The 15,366-nt window shown below is 41.3% G+C and overlaps 1 protein-coding gene across 4 annotated transcripts in view; it reads left to right on the forward strand.

Annotated features, from left to right (window-relative positions):
- The first annotated feature begins 775 nt into the window (after nt 1–775).
- LOC110829751 (uncharacterized) overlaps nt 776–15,366 on the forward strand; it is a 30,628-nt gene continuing 16,037 nt past the window's right edge. For 2 of the 4 annotated variants that reach the window (XR_015533942.1, XM_022063797.2), the window contains exon 1: nt 779–1,224. The gene's annotated coding sequence lies outside the window, so the exon portion shown is untranslated. Of the gene's footprint in view, nt 1,225–3,355; nt 3,564–15,366 lie in introns of those variants that run through there. The other 2 variants (XM_022063799.2, XM_022063800.2) reach the window with 2 other exon arrangements.

Below are 15,366 nucleotides of genomic sequence, written 5' to 3' on the forward strand. Positions count from 1 at the left end.
ACCAGCTTAATATTTTTCATGTAACTGCCATTCTGTGTCTTCCTGCATCGACTGAAGTAAATCAGCGGCAGTTTGCTCATATTTTGATAGAGAACTGGGGATTCTTTATAACCGTAGGCCACATGTATGACTTCGACTGTCATTAAATACAACAGTTACTCCTGTGACTAAGCATCTTACCATGACGACGTATGGGGAAGTGGAGGTAAGGCACCACAGGCTTTACCTCGGTACTAGATTGAAGCTATTGGTCATCTTCACGCTCCGACCTCTTTGTCCCCAGTGAAAACACATTCAATGGACTCTGTGGTGAAGAGCAAATATGTTGTCCTTATAAGAAATCGAACCCCGGTCGTCCGGTCCTTACAAAGACGCTTTACAGATCGATTAATTAACAGCAACAGTATCTTTAGAAGACTTGTGTGAATCCATTTGCAAGTTCAGACATCAATAAAACTGTTACCAAGCCCGAGTACTGGAAACAAAAATTGGCCTTTACGTACTCGGGCAGCCGTTCATGTCGTCTGCAGCAAAATAGTTTACCTGGTTCAGGGAGCGACTGGAGTCAAACAGCGTTGGTTTCAGTGAATGAATATAGAAGTTAATACCATTGTGGAATTTTTGTGAGGTATAATAGTAACACGACGGATCTCAGAATTTATTGGACTGATCTCCCAACTTCTAGTGGGAGCAGAACAAAAGGGCACAGTGTAAATATATCCTACACCCCCAGTCAGCTGAACAGGGGAGAAGGCAGCCCAGAGAAAGTTCGCTGCGAAGGTTGCTGTAGAAAGCTGAACTACGAGGAGAAAAACACCTGTGGAGGCTGGATCAGACCAAGTCAGTCTCGTCTTGGTCCCTGCCGCAGACGCTGTTGTGGAGCTACTCGCCACAAGTTTTTGTGCCAGTCAAGCCGTAATTTTAACATTCGCTGCATTCATTACATTCATTTAGTCCCTGTCAAATCGTAACACTGCTATTATTAAAAAGCACGCGTACTTATAATTGTTGCGTTGTCGTGATCCTGTGTTTGCAGAGTTACCTGTAATTGTTACGTGCAGTTTTGTGCTGAAACCTCGCAAATGCATAGCGTCATACCCTAAGGAACGTTCTTAGACTAGTGTGAAGTTTTTGTTTCAAAATAAGGATCAATGAGGTGCCAATCTACAAGAACTTAATAGTGGTTAAACATGAAATTGGCAAGAGTAACAGCAGCAATATGAGGTAAGCGAATGCGAGGTGTAAGAAGTCGGTTTACAGTATTATCAGACTGAAGGTATGTCCGTAAAGGAGTTTTTGTTGCCACCTGCTGTGATTTCAGGCCCAGGTGTTTGGCTTTCGTTCTACGTAAGAAGAAGTGTTTCGTTTATCGCTGTTTTGAAGTTCTTGTGTCACGCAAAGAATTTTTATTTTAAGCTGGTCTGTGAAGGAATCTGTTTACGTTTTACTCATTGGTTGATTCGCCGGTTATTTAGTGACACTCGCCAAACTGCCTTCTATTATGACTGTTTTACGTTTAACGACTACATAATTTGTGTTTAATATTACAATTTCCGTCTTCCCTTCCATTTGCGGCGTTTTTTAAAATTGAATATTGTGTGGTTCTTGTCGAATATTCTGAATTATTCTTGTAAATAGTATACGGTTGGGTTCAGGGGTTACGACTCTTAATTAATAACCAGTTGAATTTACAAAAACGCATGTCACGCTCATCAATATTAATTTTTTATTTCCCTCTACGAACATTTCCTTTCCAGCTCTCGTGTGTGTACCACTTGCACAGCTGAACGTAGGTTTTCATTTAGTTTTAACGTAGTGAATATACCCAGCAGCTGTGCAGACGTTTCAAAAGATAATGGTGGTGTCATAAGTCCTTTTGTGTCAAAAGATACAGGCTGATACACGGAAGTACCGATATTTCAGTCTGTTTTGGCTAGGTACATTTTGTGTCCACGAACCATAGTTGCGGCGTGTTTGATTGCTGGTACGTAGTTATCCCATCGTACAAATTTTTCCTCCGTTGCTGCGTCTCTGGTTTTGTTGTTAGGCAACCATAAACACTTCTTATAGCATATACCATATCAAAATCATAATCATTCTCTTGTGGAAGAGGAGAATCGCCTGTTCCGGCCTGTAATTTGTTACGTTTCCTTCCATCTTATACTTAGTCTTCCGATGTCTCGTCTGCCAGACGGGCAGTTGTTTTTGGTTTGTAATGGAATGCGAGTTTCGAGGCTTATATGTTGGAAAGAGTTCACTTGGGTCGCATTACGACCTCTGCGCAGAGCAGTGGTGGGGTTAGCACCTCTCTGCATTTGAGCTCGCAGACGGTCATCTTCCTTAGACATGCTGCCTTGACCACGGTTGTGGGTTACTCTTGGCGTCCCCTAACCTCGTACCAGACAGGAAGATGGTCATTGACGAGACTTGCCTAGAATGGTCTCTGGTTCATCGGGTACTAGGCCCTCCCGCCGCAACGAGGTGATACCCATGGGAGGGTTTATGGTGTATAAAGTTCTGTATCTCCGCACGCCACCCCGAGGAGGTTATTGCTAGCTGTTATGGTCTCGGTGTTTCCGGCTGCTTGCTATAGGGTTCATTTTACTTTTAACCTAGTGGCTGGTTGTGAAACGTCTTATCCCACTTCTATCCACGATAACCTAACTGCAAGGACATATGGGTCCTGAGGTCTTCGACCGACAAAGGCCTTATTACTTTGTGTAGATCTCCGCGTAGAATGCAAGTTTATTTATTTTACTGTAGGGGGCAAATTAACGAAATTTTATATTCTAAATAAGACGGACCGGACCAATTCCGATTTTCAAACTGTCTGTGGCCGTGTGCACGCCGGTTCCGATACCACTCGAGGCACTGTATTTTATCTGCTGATCACAAATAATGTTCGGAGTTCTCCATGTGTGTGTGTTGTTCGACACTGTTTGCTGATTGCAGTGGTTTTATTTTTAATTTGTTTTATGTTTTAAATAAAGACGTAACCGGTTAATTAAGTGCTTTGTCTAGCTGTGTGTCCTCATTCGAGTATATCACTGTTTATCGTTGTAAAAGCAGTCATGAATGGACTGTGGTAGGTCTGTATTTGTTAACTAGAACGTTGTTAATGGTTAACTAATTAATTAAGCAGCTGGTTTCAGTTATTTGTCGTTAAAATTTAGGTTGTGTGGCTTTGAAAATATAATACACGTTATTATGAAATATATTGCTCATGACATGCAAAGAATGTCACGGTATTATAACGGCATATGATTTTCCGTGTTGTTAATTTAGGTTAAAAGTAAGCTGGCGAGCATACAGTGTTGTTACTATTCGTTGCCAACTTCTCCCAGCAGTCGATACAATATTTCTGTATATCGAGAGAATGTAATCGACCGACAGTTGATGTGTAGTGTTTTGTTTCTTCATTATGGCGCACATTACTGATGGAGAACGCCGCGAAAAAGTTAATGAACACATTTTGGGTGAAATTAATAAGAGAAGAAGTACTGTGTCTATATTTTTGTGATTCAGACAGTTGTGCCAGTTTTATGACAGCGAATAAAATACAGGTAAGCTTAAGACTTTTATAGTGACGTAGATTCGAAGGATTGTGTTTCCCAAGCTTATTTATAGTGGGATATTTATGGACTTGAAAATTACTGGCGGAACTTCATGGCAAAAAATCGTAGGTGTAAAACGTAAGTCCACATACAATAGAACAAGAGTGTTCACACGTGGTCGTGATGACGCATGAAACTTGTACACACGGCTCTACAACCCAGAATGCAGTCATCTTCGGACTTAAGGCCGTGAAAACATCAAAACCTACACAGAAAATAACAGTTTTTTAACTGATTTTATGGGAAGAGAATTTGAGCCGACCAAGGTGGTAACCGAAGCTTGGCTCGTATATTAGTGAATGTTGTGCTTCGTTTGAAAGCGAAGGTCACAGTTGCCTCCTTCCAATCCGTTTTCACACGCTTTTCACGGTCCAACTTTGCGTTTGATTTAGTCGAGAACCACAGAATTAGCTTACAGATTTTAAACTGATTACAAAAATATTTTTGTTCATAGTTATTTCCATTAACTTTGGCGTCTTTTCTCTATGCGTTGGCGAATGGATGATTCACCGTTATAGATTATTTTTACTACGGAATCTAGCGTTTGAACCATCCCGTGCAATTTCTACAGGAAATTGTAATTACTCTGTTAATTTCCGTTTGGGATTCATGCCGTAGATCATCTCGACGTGATGATCAATTAGCGAAACAGCTTTGCAGCCGCTCTTTTTTCGGTTTAAACTAACATTGAAATTGATAAACACGAAACTATTTTCCGTTTGCCAGATTTATGGCGTAGAACAATTAATATGTTTTGTCCAGAATATTTAGGAATTAATACTATGATGAAAGCAATTAAGTGTAAACTGTTGAAAACTTTCTTCTGTTACAGAGTTGCCAAAATTTATATATCACACTCTATTTTGGGGAGGGGAGACAACCTCCTTCAGCATCGCTAACCTCAAACACGATTGGGAGCCATTTCAACTCAGGATCACATTTAAAAGCATCCTCCGATCTTCTCGATCTTAAAGTTAATGCTTTCCTCAGTACACGTTCATTTGTTTTCCTGTCCCTGCTACATGTCCAGCTCACCCTCCTTGATTGAACTAATCTAACTCGTTACATAATAAAATCTCTGTGGGCAATGTTATCGTTTGCGTCGTTTAAATATCAGCCGCCTCGTTGTTAGTACAGGTTCGTTTTTTATGAAATGACACAGCTGAAGGCTGTATTTCTGGTTCAGATTTCTTGTCGTTATCAAGTGTTGTGAGCGACTGACAGCGGGAGGATGCTATTTGGGTTGATCAAATCAAGGTGGATGAGATGGACGGGGCATATAGCACGCATGCCAGCGGTGAAAATTTCAATTCTAAAAGGTTTTGACGACGGTAGTTTATACTTAAAATTATTCATTGTCAGGACTTTTTCCATCGTCTGTTCTTTAAAACTCACAACGTTTCGGAGGCTGGTTCTGTCTCCGTCTTCAGGTGAGAGGCACCTACTCTGTATGGTCCCTTAGATAGAGTTAAGTCTCTGTCACTGGACAGTATAAATCGTGCAATTATTTCAACTTATCCACCCAAGTACGGGTTCTGTCAGTAGATTATAATACTTAAATGATAAAATAAAAATTATAAATTATATAACAGAGTAGGTACCTCTCACCTGAAGACGGAGACAGAACCAGCCTCCGAAACGTCGTGGTTTTAAAGAACAGACGATAGAAAAAGTCCTGACAATGAATAATTTTAGGTGAAGATTTCATTTTACATTGTCGTCTGAATACCTGAAGAGAAGAGAGCTTATGAGCGTTTGATATGAAATGGTGTGTGAGGTTGTAGTCCGGATTCATGTGGCTTATGTGATAGGATCCAGTGGCGGTGTTGGTCTATAGCTGCTTTTTTGCGTACGAGTAGTATACCCGATTAGGGGTAAGCCTGCATTGCTTTCCTTATATAAGTATCACAAGCATCTTACATTACGGATGTTTCTTGCAAATTTATTTGCAACTATGCAATATTCTGTTAATAGTTTGTCTCAGGTTTCTCCAATTAATTAAGATCTCGTATCTCCTTGCTCCCACTTCCTAGAGCAGATCATTTGCTTGAGACATTGTTACAGAAGGAAAGAATGTGTTTCGTGCTCACAGAATGGAAAGTATAACAGGGTGAGGGGGAGAGAGGGAGGATTGTTTCGCTAGAAACAAACTGGGCTGTGAAGGAATATATTGCGCAATTATACCAGAGATAAACTTATGGAAAGTAAATGAATGAAGTGAGGCACTGTTACGCCAAGTAGTTTAAAGTCTCTTTTCTTCAACTTGGTTCAGAATCTAGGTCCAGACACATATAAAATCACGAAAACAGAAGCAGCAGGTCCATCCACTGACAATATATGACGCATTGGGACTACGGCGGTTGAAGGCATCGGCTTCACGTACACGTGCACTGTTTTTAAATAGACTACTTCGTATTTTCGCTTCATACTTTAACTGACTTACATAGACCAAAGTGGAATTCATTTTCACTTCATGACAACTCTTATTTATCCAAATAACCTTTATAACCCATCACATTCCTAACGCTCCTTGCTTCATCCCTGAAGATGGATGCAGCACGTTCCTCCGAAACGTTGGTATGTATACCACCAGAAGACCACACCCTGTACATATGACAGTAATTAGGCTGTGTAGTAACTCGGGCGGTAACATTACGGTGGATGTAAGGAAATGCGGTGTAAGAATTGGTAGAAGTGGCTCAGAATCGTGTCCAGTGGCGGGCTTTGGTATTAATGTTGAACCTTCGGTTTCCGCTAGCCGAGATTTATTTTAAAATCGGAAATTACAAAAGTGAAATTTGAAGTGTTCGTGGCGATGAAGATATCGATTGTGTTTGGGTTGTGATGCCATGTAGTCTTTTAGGTGAGGAGGAACGTTTCGCCTCCACGTTCAGGGTAGACGAAAGCGTGTGTTCCTACGAGATTTCTCGTTGAGCTCCAACAGGCAGGCACTTCTCGTGAAGTCGCGAGCCCGCGTGTTCGATTGCCCTCCGCGCCCTTGTCCTCCTTGTTCAGGATATGCTTCATGGCGGATAGAAGGAAAGAGTAAGTGAGTGAGTGAGGTCGCCTGATGTGATGATACGCTTCGCGCACACAGAGGTCGCGTTGCGACATGCGTACATTACCAGAGTTTCACAGGAACACGTTTTTCAATTGCCATTCATGTCAAGACTGTTACGTCACATGGACTCGTTTCCCTGCTGCCAGCCGCCAACATGTCATGAATGGAAATTGAAGTGGAAAACGCATACTTCAAGTTTCTTTGTCACGTCCGCTGTTCTCATGGGAGTTTCGTTCACGTTCAGTTACCCGTCGCCCGGTCTTCGGTTCCAATCCCGTGTTGGCCTCTGACATTAGAGATTTGGCGATGGTCATGTTTGTACTACAGGAGGAGAAGCTGCCCCAAGACACGAGATGCGCATCTCATGACCTTAGTACCAGTCCAGTGCCTTCGTTATTGCAGGGCTAATCACGCTACAGGCGTCAAGGGACTTCCTTCGAAAACAGGCCAAGGTCTATTTATCTACTGTATAAATAGGTTGTACTTTGAATGAACCCGCTGTTGTAGAGGTTCAAGGCCTTACGCAGACAGCCACTGTGATGGCGTTGTTAATGTTTGGGAAGTCCTGGGTTATATTCCCGGCCCGGAGGCGGGCTGGTATTGTATCTTAAATAGGCCACTATCACTTTTAGGCATGTCCTTCCCAATTCAGAAACATCCTCACTTTCATAATAAGCAGAGAGTCGCATGAACTTTTCGTGAAGGGATTCGGTGGCAGCGAGGCATGCAGGCAAACAGCTGACCTACTAATCCGTTACAGCACAGTACATGAACGTGGGTAAGTGGCAGCGTTAGCTAATGTTGCTGTGGCGATTAAATCAGTCGAGATTAGATGGGAGCGATATGTAATATGGGAGTGAGGAAAAATCCGTACAAAGTATTCGTCGGAAAAAGTCGAGGATTGAGAACTGTGTGTACGCGGGTAGTTATTACGGAAATGAATCTTGGCGTGGTGTTTGGACTCAGAAACCAAGGCACTGGTAGTCTGTTAAAGTAACCTTGGTACAGGCGAGTGAATCGACGTCGTTGACACCGCAATTGATCTTACATTACGTAACGCTAGAGTGTGCTGGAATCAGTTGGTGCTGTGTCGTTATGAATTTACATCTACTTGTACACAGTTTTGGTATTATATTGAGCAGATGATAAATATAAAAACAGTTTTGGTCAGAAAACTTGAAGGAAAGACACTATTGTATGACCTAGGCTTAGATGGGAGGATAATATTAAAATGGATCTTAAATAAATAGTACGAGAGTGAGTGGTTCAGAATACGGACCAGTAGCGGGCTTTTGTGAACACGGCGATGAACCTTCTAAGTCCGTAAAAGCGGGTTGTTGCTTGGATATTTATTGGCTTCTGAACAAAGGCTGTACTTTGTATATTTAATTTGCACTTCGTAGTGAAGTTCAGAATTCCTGAAACGGAAACAGTGCATATTTGATGGATGCTTACCCAGTTTTTCTGCTGATTTCCGATCGTTCAGTTTGGCGTCCCGTATTATTTGGTGGACACATGACGTAACAGTTAGGTTGATATATTCTATCGGATACTATGCTTGGTTTCAGTCTGTGTGCCGTGTTCAAACGTGACCTACAAAGCTTGTCTACAGAAACACTTCACATGCTCTATAACGGAAGTACAGACAGTTTTTGTAGTTTACGGTGCAAGACTTTTATTTACTCATAAATATTTTTGGGCGAAATATGCCCTGCCTTCAACTGACAGACGCTAGCATAAATATAACACACACCGACTCCATGGATCAGTCCTCGTTGAGAGGCTCAGCTAGACAAGAATTTCCTGTTCTTTTATGGTTCTGCAGTATTTGTGCTATGCTCACAACATCACGCCACTGGATTCTGTCCTGAGCCAGTTGAACCTTGTTTGTTCAAGACCCATTTCTCGGTGTTCTTCGTGTTGTAGCTGTCAGCGAAGAACATCTTATGGGCCCGCCATTACCGTTCCGTTTATTATCAGTCTGCATGTCCGGGGAGACGCCACGGTGGTCTAGCGGTTAGAACGCTGGCCTTGTAATACTGGGGTCTCGCGTTCGATTCCCGGCGGTGCCCGAATTTATAACTTGTTTTGGGCAAGGCCGTGGTCTAGGCAACACGGAGTTTTCCTCCGGGGGCTTCCCCGGTTTCAATTACTTCATTCACACACAGAAGAAGGCAATGGCAAACCACTTCTGGATCATCTGCCAAGAACGTATATGAACAGGTCCCAGTCCGAGAAAAGGATGGAAGGATCCCGTTCATATGGACCTGTCGTCTGACAGAACATTAAATAAATAAATAAATGACCGGGATGACATTAATGCAAGAATGACGTAAGTCACTACAACAAATTCGGATAACATTTGCAACAGCGACCTGCGAATATGGTGTGAAGAACATCTCTGGAAGGTCAGCCTACTCCGAAGATCACGCCTTCCGAGTCTTGTTGTCAGGTTTTTCTCTTGTTGTACGGCAAAGAATACAAAGTATGAAGATCGTTTTATGTATTTTTCTCCATTCTCCTGTTGCTTCCTCACCCTTAGTTTTAAATATTCTCTTCAGCGCCCTCACTACGAAATCTCCACAGCCGAATTTACATAACCCAAATATGTATGTGGTTTATATTTAACGTAGTACGATCGACCCATACAAAATTGAAACAGTGAAAGAAGAAGAAGAAGAATAGACGTGAAATACATGATACATAATTTCGGCTTAAAAACATTGAAATTACTGACCACATATGCCATCTAGTGAGGGCCCTTAAACTTTTGAAAGTAGTTGTGGTTAGGCTGATCGGATTGAAGTGACTCAGGGTCAAATCAAATAGCTGACTGCAATGTTGGCGATGTTTAATAGCCAGCGTATGTCGCCTTGAAATTAGTTAAAGGATTGGCAAACATATAGCACGCGTGCACGGTATTAGTTGAAGTAAATCTTAGGGGAAGATGCAGCGTGGGATACTTGGATTCAGCTGGCTGTTGTGAAAACGGCGATGAACCTTCAAGGTTTATTGGCTGGATGATCAAGTCACTTTTTCAAAGAAGGTCGTGCGTAGTGGAGTTGGTGACTGAGTCTGTTAATTTGTTAATCGGAATATGCCAGACGGCGTTGTGTTTGAACAAATTGTCTGGAATTCTGAGATGCAAGAGAAAGCACTGTCATGTTTGCTTGAATTTGCACGTCTTTACGTATGTGTTTTGGGAGGGTTTCGGCATGCCAACGCGGAAATTATCGAACAATGAACACACATAACCAGCGACTAAAGCACAAGGGAAAGTTGGGCGCGACACGTCAGCCAATATCAATTGTTGTTCCTCTCACTACAGTCTGATGTTGGTCACACTGCATGCCATGACTGTCCCCCGCACCCTTTCCCCTCGTTCCTTGAACATGTACAGAATTACCTGATTTTATCACATTTGATGCGCACCCGATGTGAAAAGCTTAAAAGAAATGTAGAATTTGAGGTTTTCACGGCGGACGTTTCAGAGGTAATTTCTGCCTCCATCATCAGGGCGATGGAGGCAGCAACGGCCTCTGAAACGTCGGTAAACTTCTACCAGACTACACGGCGCAACAACCCAGAAGACAGCCATCTTCAAGAAAATTAAATTTGATACTTCGCTTGTACATATTAAATTAGTATATATTATTTAAATCTTGTCCGTCTAATCACAATAAATGCTTATTAAATATTAAAATATTACAATAATTAACATTTAAAATATTTAAAATATTAAATGATGTTCTTTATCGAAATATTCGATTTACATTAGACCATCGAATATTTCGATAAAGAACATCATTTAATATTTTAAATGGTAATTATTGTAATATTTTAATATTTAATAAGAATTTATTGTGATTAGACGGACAAGATTTAAATAATATATATTTATTATATCACAATATGACGCAACTTTACCATCTCATATTAAATTAGTCTTTTTAAAGTACAGAAAACAGTTTCTGTTGTATGAAACGGTAGTGGACAACTTTTAATTAATAATTTTTTCATGCGCTAATGCAATGTGGAAGTAATTTTCGGCCGATACTTGTAGCACAAGAATATACGCTTTATATTGGTGCGTAGTTTACAGTGTGTGAGTCTGCCAAAGATGAACTGTGCGCCACGGCCCTCATAAAAGCGTGTGATCTGGATTTGCAAACGCAAATGTTTATAAATCATTCAGTCAATCGTTTATTGTGTTCTCTGTACAGAATATTATCCATTTGAAACATAATCGTAGGCTATAATATGCCCCTGTGCATTTCTACTCAGATCCAGCGATGTTATTTAAGTTCAGACTACGATGAAGGTTTCTGTGACCCCGGAAAAACTCGTACCCGCAATATAATCCTGTCCGGCAGGTTCATAATTTTTTCTCAGATGATTTCGCAATTAGGGTTCAACATAGAAATGTCAGCTTTCACGTGTAATCAGTAAATTAACTTAATCCTTCAGCTCATACGACTTTACAGTACTCATTAATTTCACTACCTTTTTTGTGAATGATTCCTCCGGAGAAAACAGTTGACCTTCAGGGATCACTTTCTGTTCTGTGCCCAACATGCGTGGTCCGACCGGGCAAACTCTGGTCGTGTGACCGCCAGTGCGTTCCATGCGTTATGTCTGTTATAGCATAGCAACAGCCACTCGGGAAATCGTGTTAATGTACACTGATTCGTGGTTAATGTAATGAGTGGCTTCACTTGTCAGGACTGTCAGCTGCTTTGTCGCCTGTTCGAAAGGCGCTACAAATAGTTGGCATTTGTACAATTACTAGAACTCAAGGGTAATTGCCCTTTATTTAAAAATAACGTTAAACTGGGAACTTTCCAATACAAGCTGACGAGAGGATTCTAACAAAATCAAAGTCAAAATTAAACTCCTACGAAATTCCAACTATGATAATCACATGACTCACTCGTCTTTTCGCGGCTTTTGTAATGCACTTTATTTTTCATCTCCAGTTATTTTAATCTTTTTCTTCTAACATTCTCCTTGCCATTACACCCTCTTCTTCTTTAACCAAATCTCATTTTGTATTTCCTCTTCTTTTCCATCCCAGCTCAGCTTTTACTTGAATGCAAATTATTACTTCACTGTTGCTATTATAACGGCCATTGTCTTGTTCTCAGATGCAAATTACTTACTTTTCCGGAAATAATTGGTGGATCACGTTGAGTTTCAATAAATAAAGTAAAGTAAAGTTTGTCTCTCTATACGCCATGTAGGCGTTTGGGTTTGAGTGGAGGTATAGCTCCTCTCTTCCTTGACCTCGGCACTAGATGGGGGTGAGTGGTCAGCATCACGCCCCAGCCGGCTTTACCCCCAGGAAAGGACCACGGTACCCACATTGTAGAGGAGGCTGGGTGGGCCCCAGAGCCGGTCTGGACGCAGAGGCTAGAGGAAAAATCCTCTGCCCCCGTCGGGGATCGAACCCCGGTCGTCCAGTCGCTATACTGACTGAGCTACGATGACTCATGCGTAAATGCCAATTGAAATACTATAAACGCGGCGTATTTGCTAGCAGTTTTCCAAACAGTCTGTAACGTTTCATGCAAGCCTTGTACTTCACTTTACCATCAACAGACTACACCTGGTGTTATTTCCCCCGTCACAAATTCGCACAAAGCGTGCCACTTATTACAATCATAATCCTACTCTATGGCACTTTCTCCCATTGTATCTGCCTCATCGTCTTGCAGAAGTACGACTGAGCTTGTACTTCGACTGATATTTTGACGTGAACTGATGTCCGTTAGAATGTCCTTAGGTTTCCATGTTTACCGCTAAAGAAACTAATAAACCTCCACGTGTGACAATGATAATAATCATAAAAACCGCTGGCTGTGACACTTGTTTAGAAAGAAGGAGGAAACGTACTTCAAGCAGAAAGTGAGCCCGAATATCCCAAACAGCGTTGCGCCATGGAGGTAGTTATGTAGGCTAATTTACATAGTCGTAAACAGTGTCAAATATCCACCAAGGAGCCCAGAACAAGACTTACTCTGTTATAACCCCAGAAGAAAGACATGCACAAGGCAAGTTTCGACCAGTTTTCACCAGCATCCATGCTCCAGGGACCTTCTTAAGCTTCTAATACCTACACAGTTTGTACGGAGAATGTTTTATGCCTCTCACACATTGCACATAAAATATGATGTTTTAAAGCAGGGACGTGATGTAACAGAAGTATCTTGTCTGGGCATGTGGAAAACAAAAAATAAATATGAAATTTAGGTTGCAACATCTTGAAGGAAGGAGACGTGTTGGGAGATCCGGGCGCACTTATGTGGATGTATACCATCAAAATGCATCTTCGAGAAAACGAAGCGGTCTGGGATGACGTAGGATAAGACTTTTGTGAATGCGGTGGTGAACCTTCGGTTTTTCAGTCTCACGGTGCAAGTTCATTAGTTTTAAAATATGAGACCGTTATTTTGTACTATGAGCAGTCATTCAAAAACCCGCATACTCGTGACAACTCTGCGAGTAACATGTTCTAGCTGTAGAGCCGCGTTGCTATTCTCTGTTCTGATGAGCTCTGAAGGTGAAGGCAGTATGTTTCTCCGAAAAGTTGGTATCTGCTTACAAGCCCACACGACGTTAAAACCCAGAAGACCAACATGGATGTTTATGTGTAAATCTATGTATTAATTGATTATTTAAATCAGGAAAACAAACAAACGAACTCTCTGGCCTCTGTCCGTTTCGCCAAGCAGCTATTGCGATTAGCGGAAGACGCGTTGCTTGTTGCCCCATGCGCTCCACAGTGGTCCACTTTGATCAGATAGACAGAAATCTCGAATCTGGTTCAAGTTCACTCCATAAAAATCGAATGGAACCAATCCACCGCACGGAGAAAGTCTGCTGCAGCTTTCATTAGGTTGCGCCATAAAGAAACAACGTAATTGGAATACTTATGCGTCCCAAACTGGTCTCGACGTGCATTCAGTATAACCACATTTTTGAGTTAGATTAAATATTCATCAAAGTTGAACTAACAGAAAATCAGGTACATTCAATTCTAGTAGACTCTTAACCTCTAATAACTAACTAATTGCCTAGATGGTTAACGGAACCCGAAAGATCATCACCGAATTAGGCAAAGCCCTCCATCAGACCCTGTCCTGGGCCAACAAAATCCAGTCTTCTTTTACTCCTATCTCCAATAGATCCCGCCTGAGATTATCCTCCCATCTACATCTAGGTCTCCCCATCTGTCTCTTCCCTTTAGGCTTCCCAACCAATACCCGGTGCACACCTCTTGTCCCATTCATGCGCTCCACATGCCCCACCCATCTCATTCTTCTCGACTTAATCACCCTGACAATAAAGATGGAGGAGTACACATTTTTAAACTCGTCATTATGCAGTTTTCTCCACGCCCCATCGTTTCCTCTCTTAGGCCCAAATATCCTCCTCAACACCCTGTTCTCAAACACCTGCAATCTGTGTTCCTCTCTCTGAGTGAGAGACCATGTTTCGCACCCATACAAAACAACAGGCAAAATTACTGTTTTGTATAATTTAATTTTCAGGTTCTTAGAAATCAGACGGGAAGACAAAATATTTTGAACTGAGAAGTAGCAAGCATTTCCAGAATTTAATCTCCTCCTAACTTCCTCATGAGTATCATTTTGTTTTGTTATTGTTGTTCCCAAAATATTTGAACTTTGTAACCCTTTCAAAGGATTTATTAGCCACCCTAAGATAATTTTGCCCGCCTGTCTTCTGATGACGAGATACTAACATGTACTTAGTTTTTTCTGACTTTACTTCTAGCCCCACCTGTCTACCAGCCTCTAGTAAAACTTCTGCGTTCCTCTTTATTGTATTCATATCGTCCCCCAATAAATTAATATCATCAGCATATGCCAATAGCTGATGTGTCCTGTTCAATTGCAAACCCTCCTGCCTATCCTGGACATTCCTGATAGCATATTCTAGCGCAAAGTTAAAGAGCAAGGGAGACAAAGTATCTCCTTGTTTCAGAACGTTCTTGATAGAAAATTATTCAGATAAATATTTACCTATACGAATTTTACTACAGGTTTCATTTAAGAACATTTTTATTAGACCCACTAGCTTCTTTGGCATACAAAATTCAATGAGAATATTATGTAGCACTTCTCTCTGAACAGAGCTGTGGGCTTTTTTGAAATTTATAAATAACTGATGTACGGTCCCACCGAACTCCCATTTTTTCTCTAGTATCTGATGAATGCAAAAGATCTGATCAGTTTCGTCTGAACCCACACTGATGATAGCCAATAATTTAATTCACATGTGGAGTTAATCTTGCCAGAAGAATGTTTGATAGAATTTTGTGTGAGGTTGATACTAGAGAAATTCCTCGGTAATTACCACACTCAGTCTGGTCCCCCTTCTTATGAATAGGAATAATTATGGATTCCTTCCATTGTTGTGGCATCTCTTCCTTATCCCAAATTAACTGAATAAGTTTATGGATGTCCACATGCAACCCTTTGCCACCTGCTTTAATTAATTCTGCTGGGATCGGATCAATTCCTGGAGATTTATAACTTTTCAACTTTCCAATGGCTAGTTCCACTTCATCTAAACTAGGTTCAGCTGTATGCATTTTAATCTGTCTAATATCACCAGTCTCATGAACATTTAGGAGCTCGCTAAAGAAACTTTTCCACCTATTCACAATTT

The sequence above is a fragment of the Zootermopsis nevadensis genome, unplaced genomic scaffold, assembly GCF_977971745.1.
Source record: "Zootermopsis nevadensis isolate Lab colony 2312 unplaced genomic scaffold, Znev_1.0 Znev_ptg000007l, whole genome shotgun sequence".
Classification (NCBI taxonomy): Eukaryota; Metazoa; Arthropoda; class Insecta; order Blattodea; family Termopsidae; genus Zootermopsis; species Zootermopsis nevadensis.